Source organism: Callithrix jacchus, chromosome 5 (assembly GCF_049354715.1).
Source record: "Callithrix jacchus isolate 240 chromosome 5, calJac240_pri, whole genome shotgun sequence".
Taxonomy (NCBI): Eukaryota; Metazoa; Chordata; class Mammalia; order Primates; family Cebidae; genus Callithrix; species Callithrix jacchus.
In genome coordinates, this window is record NC_133506.1 from 82,200,099 (window position 1) to 82,214,528 (window position 14,430).

The following is a 14,430-nucleotide window of genomic DNA, read 5'->3' on the forward strand; positions in this document are numbered from 1 at the left end:
TTCATTGTTAAAAGGTGGGTACATGCCCAGTAAATGTTTATTGAGTGCCTTTAGGTGCCCAGCGTTGGGCCATGCACTGGCAGTGTGAAGGCAAATGAGAAAAATAGACTTCCTGCTGTGGTAGCATTTACAGAAAACTGAAGGCATGTGATGGTTAATTTTTTGTGTCAGCTTAGCTAGTACTGAGTTATTTAATCAAACTAGGTGTTGCTTGCTGTGAAGCTATTTCATAAACACGTACAATCTGATAACATTAAGTAAAATAGTTTACCTTTTAACTGTGTGGGAATGTCTCATCCAGTCAGTTAAAGGCCTTATGAGCAAAACTTAAGATTTCCCTGAGGAAGTAGAAAGTTGACCTCAAGATTGTAACATCAGCTCCTGCTTGAGAGTTCCAGCCTGCGGGCCTGCCCTTGTCAGTTCCCACAACTGCATAAGCCAACTCTTTGAAATCAGTCAATCTCTGTGTGGGTACGTGTGCATGTGTATGTGTGTCTGTGTGTGTGTGCGTGTGCGCGTATGCCCATGTTCGTCTCTGGCACAAGGAGACCCACATACAAAGGTGGTGTTGTAAGGGGTATGATCGCATGTGGTACTCAGCACTGTAATGCTAACGCAGACTATCCAGATATGAATTTGGTTCCATCATGTACTAGATGCACCATAACCTTGGGTCAACTCCTACATTCTCTGACCCTCAGTTTCCTCATCTGTAAAATGGAGATAGTATCTCCCTCATAGGGTTATTGCAAAGAGTCAAAGAGATTAAGTATCTCATATTTAAGAGATTAAATGCCATGAACAACACAGCAAGTACGTATGGAGCCAGGATTTAAACTCAGGTTTGTCTGCACTGTGTATGCCCTTACCCTCTGCCTATCACCTTGCTCTTTGGGAATTACGCTTCAGCTATCAGTTCTTTAACTGACACATTTGCCATAGACCACCCCTACATTGTTGCAGCTTCAACTCTGCTCTACAGAGTTGCTCTTAAACATATACCTTTGGCCTGATCCTAAGCTTGAGTTCCAGGTTTCCACTGCACTTTGCTACTTTGATACGACCCATTGGCTTCAAATCTGACATATCTTGAACTCAAGCTCATCATCTTCCCCTCACCATTGACAAGTCCTGGCTTCACCTCTCCTTAGGTATATGACCCTGGGAAAGCTACATATCCCCTAATCCTCAGTTTCCTCACTTGTTAAATGGCAGGGTTTGTCAAGATCAGGAAGGTAGACACATATCACACATAGTTCTTCTTATGTCTCACTGTGTCTACAGTACCTGTCTTGATGTCTGGAACATGGCGGGTATTTTATTGTACTTATTTATTCATCTATTCATCCCCTTGCCCTGCTTTTGACTAATTTCACAATAAGATACATGGATTTAGTCTTAACTCACCACTTGTAGGAAAACCATCCTTTCTTACTAAACCAAGTAAGTAAATCGGGTGCTCCAGCACCCGTTTGTTTCATTTACATCATACGTTAGTATATTGCCATCTAGAGGATCTAGTGCAAGTTACAAGCAAGAAGAAGGAACTGGGCTTGCAGAGAAAGGCAATATCCTAGAAGAAATGTTTAAAAGCCATTAAAACTCATTTGTAGCAGTGCTGGATTTCAACAATTATCCAAAAAATATAAATAACAGGATGTGCTTTAACTATAAAATAAATTAGAATGAATGTGATAGCAAGTTACCGGCTCGTAAACTTATGATCTCTGTTACATAAAATTCACAGGGGGTCATTGGTTTGGACTGAGTTCATGCACGAGGCCCCAGGAGACCAAAATGGAGTTACTCATAGTAAAGTTCCAGGTCACCAAGCCAAAACTACGTTGTTTATCTGACCTTCCAAGAAATCTAGAGAGCCAGTTTTAGCCTGCCTGATAAGGAAGTCCCCTCTGCTTTAACCTTTCCAAGGAAGGTAACTTTGAAACAACCAATTCACTTTGTCTTCCTTGTTTCTGCATTCTTCAGCTTCTTCTGCCTATAAATACTCCCTGCCCATGTTTCAGAGCAAAGCCTAATTCCCATGAATCATTCTTTACTGCAACTGTTAAATTTGTCTCAAGTTTTTCTTTTATTATCTCTAACTTGTTCTAAACAAAATAAAAAATAAAATCAGCATTCTCTCCTATAATTGACTGCTTTGCTGCATTTGGAATATCCATGTCCTATACTAGATGAGAACCTAAATTAAAGAGGAGCCACCAAACTAGGGGTTAGGTCTCCTGACTACTCCACTGTTAACTTAGCAACTGAGTTTTCCATCTGAGCAAGTTACCGTTATCAAGTGCTTACTGTAGGCTTGGGACTATAGGGAATGTTTTACATGAGTTATCTCATTTAATCCTCACAAGCTCCTCCCACCTCAATAGGGTAAGTATTTGTGCTTATGGCTCTCAGCCTGCTGCCTCATCTGTAAAAACGGGATAAGTGGCCAGGCGCGGTGGCTCACACCTGTAATCCCAGCACTTTAGGAGGCTGAGGCGGGCAGATCACGAGACCATCCTGGCCAAGATGGTGAAACCCCGTCTCTACTAAAAATACAAAAAAAAATTAGCTGGGCATGGTGGCGCATGCCTGTAGTCCCAACTACTCGGGAGGCTGAGGCAGAAGAATCACTTGAACCCGGGAGGTGGAGGTTGCAGTGAGCTGAGGTAACGCCACTGCACTCCAGCCTGGCGACAGAGCGAGACGCCATCTCAAAAAAAAAAAAATGGGAAAAGTGATTTTCTCAAAGTCTAAACCAGGATACTGAATTAATCCACAACTCAGATCTGCCTGAATTCAAATTCTTAATGATTACCATTTACTAAATACAACAGCTTCTGCATTCTAAGAATGTTATGAGGATGAAACAATTCGTGGACAGCACTTTTTGGAGAAGGAACGTTTGAATGCTTAACAGAAAGTCCACACCAAAAATAGGTGTAAAGCGATGTATATTCTATTGGGATAACCCATTGCTTTTTCAGTAAACAGTAATGAGATCTTCTCTTTCAATCTGATTCCAGGTCTGTCAATTTTGTTAATCCTGTTAAAGAACAAACTTCTAGTTTTGTTGATTTTCTCTATCGTTTTTCTAGTCTTTATGATTTTTATTTCCTTTCTAATCTATTATTTTTTTCCTCTGCTTACTTTACCACGGTCATCTGCTGATTTCTTAAGACGAAAGGTGAGATCGTAGATTTGAGATCTCTTCTTTAAAAAAAAAAAAGTGTTTACAGTTATAAATTTCTCTATAAATACTGTTATAGCTGCATCCCGTAAGTGTTGGTATGTTGCGTTTGCATTTTCATTAATCTCAAAGTATTTTCTAATTTCCCTTGTGATTTCTTCTTTGACCCACTGGTTATTTAGCAACATGTTGTTTAATTTGCACATCTTTCTGAATTCTCAGATTCACGAATGTGTTGTTCATTTCTAATTTAATTCCATTTTGACCAAAGATTATATTATACTTTGTTTGACGTTAATTATTTTAAATGTATTGAAGCCTGTTGTATGGCCTAACATATAGTCTATCGTGGAGAATGTTCCATGCACATTTGCATAGAATATGTAGTCGGCTGCTGCTGGATAGAGTCTCTATAGATACCTGTCTTTTGTTTTTGTGTTTGTTTGTTTGTTTGTGTTTGTTTTCAGATGGAGTCTCACTCTGTCACCCAGGCTGGAGTGCTGTGGCAAGATCGCTCATTGCAGCTTCCGCCTCCAGAGTTCAAGCAAGCAATTCTCCTGCCTCAGCCTCTTGAGACGCTGGGATTACAGGCATGCACCACCACACCCGGCTGATTTTGTATTTTTAGTAGAGATGGGGTTTCACCATGTTGACCAGGCTGGTCTCAAACTCCTGACCTCAAGTGACCTGCCCACTCTGCCCTCCCAAAGTGCTGGGATTACAGACATGAGCCACCGTGCCCAGCAGATTTAGTTTGTTTATAGTGCTGTGGAATCCTCTTTTTCCTAGTTGATCATCTGCCTTCTTCTATGCATTATGATGAATGAAGTGGTGATATCTCCAGCCACTATTGTTAGATTTTCTGACTTCTTCACCTTTAACTAGCAAAGCAACTCAGTTTTTCCTTCTAAATAAGGTATCATCATGAAGTGCTTACCATGTATCTGGGACTATGCTGACTCTTTTTTTTTTTTTTTTTTTGAGATGGAGTTTCGCTCTTGTTACCCAGGTTGGAGTGCAATGGTGCGATCTCGGCTCACCGCAACCTCCGCCTCCTGGGTTCAGGCAATTCTTCTGCCTCAGCCTCCTGAGTAACTGGGATTACAGGCATGCACCACCATGCCCAGCTAACTTTTTGCATTTTTTTTTTTTTTTTTTTTTTAGTAGAGACGGGGTTTCACCATGTTGACCACAATGGTCTCGATCTCTTGACCTTGTGATCCACCCGCCTCAGCCTCCCAAAGTACTGGGATTACAGGCATGAGCCACCACGCCCGGATGCTGACTCTTTTACATGGATTATCTCGTTTAGTTATTAATAATTATTAAGAGCAAATTGTTATGCTGGGCGCGATGGCTCACCCTTGTAATCCCAGCACTTTGGAGGCCGAGACAGGCAGATCACTACAGGTCAGGAGTTAGAGACCAGCCTGGCCAACATGGTGAAACCCAATCTCTACTAAAACTATAAAAATTAGCCTGACTCGATGGTGTGGGCCTGTCATCCCAGCTACTTGGGAGGTTGAGGCAGGAGAATTGCTTGAACCTGGAAGTCTGGGGTTGCAGTGAGCCGAGATAGCACCACTGCACTCCAGTCTGGGTGACAGAGTGAGACTCTGTCTCAAAAATAAAAAAAAAGTAAATTGTTAGTAATTATTAAATTGTTTAATTTTGTCAGCTTTTGCTTCATGTATGGGATTTTTAAAGTGCATATTTGTTTTTAAGTGTTAATGTCTTTCTGATGGATTGGCCCTTTTATCAATATGCAATATCCTTCTTTGTCCCTTGAAACAGTTTTTGTCTTAAAAATCGGTTTTGTTTGGCATCAGCGTTGTACCTCCAGCTATCTTTTGGTTACTGTTTGCATGGTGTATCTGTTTCTATACTTTTACTTTCTACGTTTTTGTCTTTGAATCTAAAATGTGCCTCTTACAGTATATAGTTGTATAGTTGGATCATGTTTTTTGCCAATCTGTTTTTTTTTTTTTTTTTTTTGAGATGGAGTCTTGCTCTGTCACCCACACTGGAGTGCAGTGACGCGATCTCGGCTCACTGCAACCTCCACCTCCCCACTTCAAAAGATTATCATGCCTCAGCCTCCAGGGTAGCTGGAATTACAGGCGCCCACCACCATGCCCAGCGAATTTTGTATTTTCAGTAGAGATGGGGTTTCACCATGTTGGCCAGGCTGGTCTTAAACTTCTGACCGCAAGTGATCCGATCCACCCACCTCGACCTCCCAAAGTGCTGGGATTACATGTGTGAGCCACTGTGCTGGCCACCAATCTCTTTTGATTGGAATATTTAATTGATTTACTTTTAATACAATTACTGATAAGGTGGGAGTTTTATCTGGGATATTTGCTTTTTCTTTTATGCGTCCTATGTCTTTTGATTTCCTTTCTCTACTACTGCCTTTTGTATTAAATAGGTATTTTCTAGTATATCATTTTAATTTCCTTCTTGTTCCTCTTATTGTATTTTTATTGAGACTTTTCTTAGTGGTTGCCCTAGGCACTATGCTTAATATCTAAACATAAGCTAGGTTCAGATTAATGCCAAGCTGATTTCAGTAATACTCAAACACTTTTTTTTTTTTTTTTTTTGAGACAGAGTCTTGTTCTGTCGCCAGGCATCAGGCTGGAGTGCAGTGGCACAATCTCGGCTCACTGCAATCTCTGCCTCCTGGGTTCAGGCAATTCTCCTGCCTCAGCCTCCCGAGTAGCTGGGATTACAGGCACACGCCACCATGCCTGCCTAGCTAATTTTTGTATTTTTTAGTAGAGACGGGGTTTCACCATGTTAGCCAGGATGGTCTCGATCTCCTGACCTCGTGATCCGCCCACCTCAGCCTCCCAAAGTACTGGGATTACCGGCGTGAGCCACCGTGCCCAGCCCAAAATCTTTAATATACCTCTATTCCCTCCCTCCTCCTTTGTGCTATTATCATCATACAAGTTGCATCTTTGTAAGTTATAACCCTATCAAAACTATAAGTATTGCTTTATGTAGCTGTCTTTAGGTCAGACAGGAAAAGGATTACAAACAAAAATACATTTATACTCTATTTCATGTCTACCTATGTAGTTACCTTTAATGATGCTTTTTATTTCCTCATGTGGATTGGAGTTACTGTCTACTGTCCTTTCATTTCAGCCTGAAGGACGACTTTTAGCATTTCTTCTAAGGCAGACCTGCTAGCAGTGAATTCTCTTAGTTTTTATCTGGGTATGCTTTTCTTTTTCTTTTTTTTTTTTTTTTTTTGAGGGAGGGGTCTTATTCTGTCACCCAAGCAGGAGTGCAGTGATATGATCAGGACCTTAACCTACCAGACTCAAATGATCCTCCTGCCTCAGCCTCCCAAGTAGCTGGGACCACGGGCACATGCCACCACACCTAGCTGTTTGTTGTACTTTTTGTAGAGATGGCTTTTTACCATGTTGCCCATGCTGGACTCAAATTCCTGGGCTCAAGCAAACCTGCTGCCTTGGCCTCCTAAAGTACTGGGATTACAGGTGTGAGCCACCATGTTCATCCTTTCCTACAGTTTTGAAGCATAGTTTTGTTGGATCTAAAATTCTGGTTTTTTTCCTTTTAGCACTTGTCTATGAATATGTCATAGAACAAACTACCTCTGTAGCTTCTGATGAGTAGTAGGCATTTAATCTTATTGAGGATCCCTCATACATAAGTTGTTTTCCTCCTGCTGCTTTAAAGATTCTCTGTCTCTGGCTTTTGACAGCCCAACTGCGATGTGTTTAGTAATGGAGCTCTTGGAGTTTATCCTATTGATAATTCGTTGACCTTTTTGAATGTGTGGCTCATGTATTTCATTGAATTTGGGAAGTCTCAGCCATTATTTCTTCAGATATTATTTCTGCCCTTTTCTCTTCATCTTCTGGAACTTCTGCAATGCCTATGTTGGTAACCTGATACCATCCCACAGATCCCTTAGGCTCTGTTCACTCTTCATTTTTTCTTTCTGTTCCTCAGACTGGATACTTACATTTGTCCTGTTTTCAAGTTTTGCTGATTCTTTTGCCTGTTCTAACCTGTAAGCCTAAGAAACTTGTCATTTATTACAGTTTTTTAGCTCCAGAATTTCTTTCGTATTTTCTGTTTACTGATATTTCCACATTTTATACATTATTTTCCTTTCTCTTAGTTCTTTGTCCATTGTTTCCTTTAGTTTCTAAAGCATATTTGAAGGTTGACAAACTTTTTGTCTAGTAGATCCAATGTCTGGGTTTTCTTAAGGATGGTTTCTGTTTTCTGAGCTTTCTTCCCCCACCCCCCATACACAGGCGGCCATAATTCCTGTCTCTTCACGTCTTTTGTTGTTGAAAACTGGAAAATTTAAGTAAGGTGACAACTCTGGAAATCAGATTTGTCCCACACCCCCCACCTTTGCAGGGTTTGTTACTATTACTATTTGTTGTTATTTTTAGTGTGATGGTGGCATGTGTAGTACCTTTCCTGGACTAATTTTTTTAAGTCTGTATTTTTTGTTCTGTGCAGTCACCGAAATCTCTGCTTGGTTACTTTAGTCTTGAACATATGATTAGACAGGGATTTCCTCAAGTAGTTGAAGCAATTAGTCTCTCATCTTTCCCTGCCTTTCTAGCTCCCGAGGATATTTTGGCACTTTTCAAAGCCTCTACAGACATCACACTCCCCTTATTTTTCTTTTAAGTTTTCTGGCCAGTCCCGTTTGTCCCAGCTCGTATATACCTGTCAGGCAACTGTGCTGTTTAAACGATTGCCACCAATTTTTCTGACAAATAACCTGAGGATAGGGCTTTCCTCATTGAATGACCTGAATCAGGTTAAATGAAGACAAGCCTGTGATTGGGACTATTCCAGGGAGCTACCAGACAGGTCAAAGAGTGACAGATCTCTGGGGATGGGGCTTCTTGGAAAACTCCAAACCTATCCTGGGGGCACTCTGAATTCTTCCAGTGGTTTCTAGGCTACTGGTTTTCACAGCTACTGTGGTCTCAAGGTTGCTGATTTTCAAGGCTACTGTGGAGTTGGGAGAAGATGGGGACGGGGCAAGTTAAAACACCACAAAGCTTACTGTTCATACAGAGATTCAGACTTTCGCTCAAATATATTTTCTTTGAGTTCTTGTAATCCTTTTGTTGATTTCCAGAGTTTCAAAAAGCTTATTTTGACCATTTCTGCCAGTGTCCTCGTTGATTTTATGCAGAATCAGATATTCAAAGATCCATACTCCACCATTGCGGAAATGCTTCTCTAGGATTTTTCTTTTAATGGGATACATAGGATTTCTCTTAAATTAACATAAGCAGCATCTACTACAGTCACTTAGAACACTAGAAATTACCAGCTATGATAGACCGCCTGAGTGAGAAAATTGCTTCACTTCTCAAATGTCATAAAACGTCCATTCTGGTTTCCAAAGCATATGGCATCTACCTTCAGTAAGCAGCACAGAATATTAGAACATCAGAGCTCAAGTCCTTATCTACCCACACTCCAGCTCCAACTAAGAGGGCCTAAGGAACAAACTGTTCATCAATGACTGTAGACTAATAGTTTTCACCCCTTCAGGCCCACAGCCACTTTTTATCAGAATAGTTTTAAACGTGTTTTATTATTCTACAACACAATATAACTTACCTCAGGCATAAATCATCTATCATGATTAAAGGTATCTTTAATACCTTTAATAACTGTAATGTAACAGAGAAATAAAATGAAGCAACCTATGGTAATATGTAATTCAATCTAGAAATGAATGGCCAAAACTCCTGAAGACACAATGATTAGATACTTGCATATGTACATATAATTACCATTAATGTGGCCACTACAAATACAGACCACTGCAGTTTTGACTTGGAACTCAAATGCCAGGAGCCATGTTGTCGCTAGTGACAACTTTCAAAATGATGGAAAACTCTTGCTAAAGTACTGAACAAGACTACAACCTTCCCTCACTTCATTGGGTAAGTCAAGTATTGCAGATCTGCAACAACAAAAATATAAAATGAAGTTATCATCTAGGCTCAAAAAATTATTGTCAATGTCCACCAGTTCGAGATCGTGAGGAACAGCTCTGCGGAGGTTCAATCGAGTTGGGTTTATTAGCACACTTTTGCACAACAGAGACCACATACCATGAGGAACCATGGGGTGCCTCAGTATGAGGGTGCTGGGAAGGGCTTTTTTTTTTTTTTAAACCATCCAAGCAGTTTTTATTCATTAATATTCATAAATACACACAGCAGCTTCATTAGAGATTTCAATTTTCCTCTTCAGTTTGAATGTGGAATATTAGGAGAGCCTTTTGCATGTCAAGGTACAGGAAGCAGAGATCACCCCTGCACTGCTACCTACATTTACCTGCTAGAAGTAAAAATTAGTTAAGTGGAAATGATTATCATATATATTTTCTCTCTTCCTTTTGAATGTACACAATGTAACAAGAGTGACAGACCTGAAATTACAATCACCAAACAAACCCAAGATAGTTGTTGTCCACTTACATTGGCAAATACAGCACAGAGGACACTGTCTGCGAATTGGGATGTCATCAAAGAGGAGGTGGTGGAGGCTCATTTCCTTTATTACTCTCTTTTAAATTTAGGTTTTCTAAAGCAACATCTAAAGGCATAATATCTACACAGCCCACAGCACCAAAATCTGCCATCTCTCCCCGATCATCCTCGTCTGAGGACGAGCTCTCTTCACGCACTAAAGTGGACAGATGGAGCTCTTGGACAAACAGGCTGCGGTCCGCACGCTCGCTTTCCATGGACTGGCGCTCCGTTTCAGACATTTTAGGATCATTCAACCTTGTTAAAAGAAACGGAATTCTGGAGAGTCTGCTGACTGCTTTCTGTATTAGCTATGTTGGTTGTTGCTGTGGATTGTGTGATTGTAGTGGTGACACTGCTTGTGTTACTACGCCCGGTTGCGTTGCGTGCGGTCTCCAGTTGTTGCCGTGCTGCCTGGGCATGCTGCCGTTCTAGCTGCAGCTGCATCTGCAGTTGTTGTAACTGAGAAGCGGAAGGGCCAGAGGAATTAAGCTGTCCTCCTGCAGAACGTCTCACTCCCGATAACTGAGATAAAAGCTCAGCTATAGGATCCATGGCTTCCCTATTGCTTGGAGAATATGAACTCTGAGAAGAAGAAAGTCCACCAGTAGAACTGCTAGTAAAGTGCATGTTTGATCTACGAGCACGAGGACCTCCTAATCCCCGGCCAGGGTGAAACATTCTACATACATGTCGAACACCACTCGATTCATCTAAATCTCTAGGGGCTCTGTGTTCAAGTGTAAGATGAGCTGCAAAGTCATCCGTGACATGATTAGGATCGCCTCCAGGTAATGCTGCACATACTGGACAAATCACTTCTGTTGATGTTTCTGCGTGTTCAGAAGTAACAAGCTCTTGAAGAGATGTCTCCGTATAGCCGATTTTTCCACAACAGGGACAAGTAAAAGACCGTGGTTGCTCTACAGAGAAAGCTTCCCCACCATAGTATAAATCAAAATCTACCCTTGTTAATATGCACTGCATTGGGTGGTCAGTTGTATGCCTTGTTGTTGTTGCACCACTTTCATAACAAGATGCACAAAGATCGTAATCGTAGCAAATTAAACACTTATATCTGCGACCTCGAAAATTTCCTTTTAAACATGCATCACAGCTGACACCTTCATGTCGGGAAATCCTAGTTCAGACGGTGGCGGCGCGGCCCCTCCCGGGCTCCGGCTGCAGTGTCCCCCGCGGGGTCCCGGCGCTGCCCGCGCCGGCCGGCCGACTCCCACTGGACTCCTGGGCTCGGCCGCGGGGGCGGGGTGGGCAGGGGAGCGCTCCGGCGGCGGCGGCGGCGGCGGCGGCGGGGAGGCGGCGGCGGGGAGGCCGCGCGGGGCGGGAATGGGGACGGGCCTGGTCGGGGCTGAGCTCCTCCAGGAGGCGGGTCCGACGCCGCGGCTCCGCCGGCGCCCACCGTGACTCCGGTCACTCTCGGGCCCGCCGGCTCCCGGCAGCGGCGCGGCGCTCCGCAAATCCCGCTCCTCCCCTTCCCCGGCCCACCCTCCGCGCCTCTCACCCGGCTCCCGGCCGCCGCCTCCTCCTCCTCTTCCTCCTCCTCCGCCTCCTTCCGCCGCCCGCACGCCAGCCCGCCTCTCGCTGCCCGCGACGGACCCAGCGGCCCCGAGGCCCCGCGGCCGGCGGAGGCGGCGCGGCGGCGGCGGCGGCGGCGGCGGCGGCGGCTCGGGTTGCGGCGTTTGCCCGCGCTTGCCAGCCGGCCGCGAACGGACGCCCGAGCCCAGCCTCCGCCTGGCCGCCTCCGCGCCGCTCCACGCCGCGCGTAGGGAGGAAGAGCGGAAGGGCTTTTTATAGGATTTGGGGTTGTGTTGGGTGGTTTGAAGAAGGGCTCCATGAATCATCGTTTTACTCTGGATTGAGTGCTTTCAGAAAGCAAGGACAATTTTAAGTGAGTGTAAATAAAATTTTTCATCTAGGAGGAAGGGGGAGCAGAGTGATCTAATGGGTAATGGAGCAACTATCACTCATGTAAGCCAAGAGGCAGAATGTCTGGTCACTCTTTATGATTTGTACAGAATCTTGTTCTATGTTTGAACATGACTATAGAGTGTCCTAATTTTTGTCTTCCTCCACCACACTCAGTGGCCTTGTCAGTTGTTGCTCTTCTATAACATTGTTTATATTCAACAGAGTATAATAGCCTAGCCATTAGGGCAAGGTCAGCTTTCAGCTGCCAGGTGTAGGGTTGCTTTTCCTTTCTCATTATAAACAGGATTTCCATGTACGTAATTGTTCAGCGAGGTACGAAGAAGTCATGAATACAGGACAATTCTTTGTTGTCTGTAACTGTCCTACGCCATTCAGGCACCTAACATCTCTATTCACTTTCACATTTCATTGGCCATTGCTAACCACGTGGCCTCAAACTAATTAAGGAAACTGGGAAATGTAGAACAAATGGGACATCTAGTGAGTATTACTATCCTTACTACATGCAACCTTCAACAAATTAACTTCTGCCAGTATTAGTTACCTACCTGTAACATGAGGTTACGTGGTACATAATGGTCATTCTTCCCTCTTGAGGAGAATCACATAATACATAAAATAACTTTAATAAGCTCTAAGAGTTATACAGATTTAGAAGGCCCACAGTACCTACATGTTGGAATTAATGTGCCATCACCTCTACACATACACACATCCTTACCTATCTATTTAGAGGTGTAAGTCAAAGAATAGAGATACTCTGGCAGCTGTAGAATTAGAACGGGATGCTACTTTCATTTTAATCGCACCATTCAGTCAATTCACCTGTATCTAAGGCTGACCCAGGGACAATAAAAAGGAAAACCACTGATCCTCAGTCTCTCCCAAGCAATTTCTCCGGTCTTAAGGAAATGATTAGTGTCACAGATTTTATTTTCCAAAGAGTATTTCCCATCCCACATACTCTTATTATTATGTAATCTTAACACTCCTCTCTTCAAATAGTGGGCTCTATGTTCCCTTCTATTGAACCCAAACAGACCTTGGTTACTGCTTCATCCAATAGAGTATGACAGAAGATACATCATGTGAATTCCAAGGCTAGTCATTAAAATTAAAATGCCATGCACTTTTCTTGCTCTCGGAAGGACTCACTGGAACCCAGTGCCAAGTTGCGAAGAAGCCAAATGTGTCCACAGGGAGAAACTACACAGTGTACGTGTTCCAACCCACAGCCTAGCTGAGGCCACAGCTGATGGCCAATGTCAACCTCCAGGCCAGTGGCTGAAAAGCTCCCCGCCACTCACTGCCACTGCCTGGCTCCTTCCCCAGCCATCACTGTGCTCCATCCAAATTCCTGTCCCGCAGAATTTGTAAGCATAATAAAATAACATGTTTTTCGCCAGTAATTCTGGGGATACATTTTTATGTAGCAACAGCCCCTGGAACAGTGCAACTCATTGGCACCTATAACTTTTCACTTAATTACTACATAAAGGTCAAATATGTATTTACTAAATTATCACATCTCTACTACTGTACTAATAACTGGAGTTGTTAGTATAATTTAGAAAGTACAAATGGAAATAATCATAAATAATGCTCAAAGTGCACTGTATTGACAAGAATCCAGTTAGGCTGAGTAACAGAGAAGCCAGAACAGTAACACTTAAAGAAGATGGTTTCCTTCACTTAAAAGTTCAGACAGGTGGCCAGTCACGGTGGCTCACACCTATAACCCCAGTACCTTGGGAGGCGGAGACGGGCGGATCACCTAAGGTCAGGAGTTCAAGACTAGCCTGGCCAATGTGGTGAAACACTGTCTCTACTAAAAATACAAAAATTAGCCGGGCATGGTGGTAATCCTAGCTACTAGGGAGGCTAAGGCAGGAGAATTGCTTGAACCCAGGAGGCAGAGGTTGCAGTGAGCTGAGATCACACCACTGCACTCCAGCCTGGGTGACAAGAGCAAAACTCCATCTCAAAACAAAAAAGTCAGTCAGGCAGTTCGGGGCTGCTATACTCCAAGATGGGATTCAGAGAGTATCTACCTCATTTCTCTGCCATTCACAAAACAAGGCCTTTACCACATAGTCCAAGACGGCTGCTCTAGTTCCAGCTATTCTGTCTGCCTATCAGGAAAAAAGGGGAAGGGATGGGCATGCCTCCTCCTTTTAAGGATACTTCCTGGAAGTGTCCCCATTGGCCTAAACTTTGTCATGTAGCCACACCAAGATATAACAATAAAATCTAGGAAAAGTTATCTCTATTCCAGGATGTCATGCCCTAGCGAAGTAAGTGGGAAATCATAGGAGAAAAACAATTATTAGGGAATACATGATAGCTCCTGCCATGTGCATATTCTAAAATTCAGTTGTTTCATGGTTTAGAATTGCAGTTCAAATCACACAGTTACCCAAAGAACTATGCCAGTGTATCCTCTGTTAGACTCTAACCCTAAAGATTTAGGTTAGATCTTACAGGTTAAATTTTAAAATGTCTTTAGTGAAGTACCAACTTTTCTCACCAGACAGAACAGCTGAATATAAGTAAACTAAACAAGCCCTTAATAAATTAGTAATTCTTAAGAAAGGAAACAGCATTTAGAGCAAATACTTTCTCTAAATACTAATATATCGTGTTTTATAGCCTACAGATACTCCTGTAGTCTGTTTTCCTTGGGAAAGTCATTCAATAACCTGAAGTTCAGCTTCATCATCTAAAGTA

General features: G+C 42.8%; 1 pseudogene; it reads right to left on the bottom strand.

The window, feature by feature from the left end:
* Positions 1 to 9,746: 9,746 nt before the first annotated feature.
* LOC100410444 (E3 ubiquitin-protein ligase KCMF1 pseudogene) lies at positions 9,747 to 10,992 on the bottom strand (annotated as a pseudogene).
* Positions 10,993 to 14,430: the final 3,438 nt, after the last annotated feature.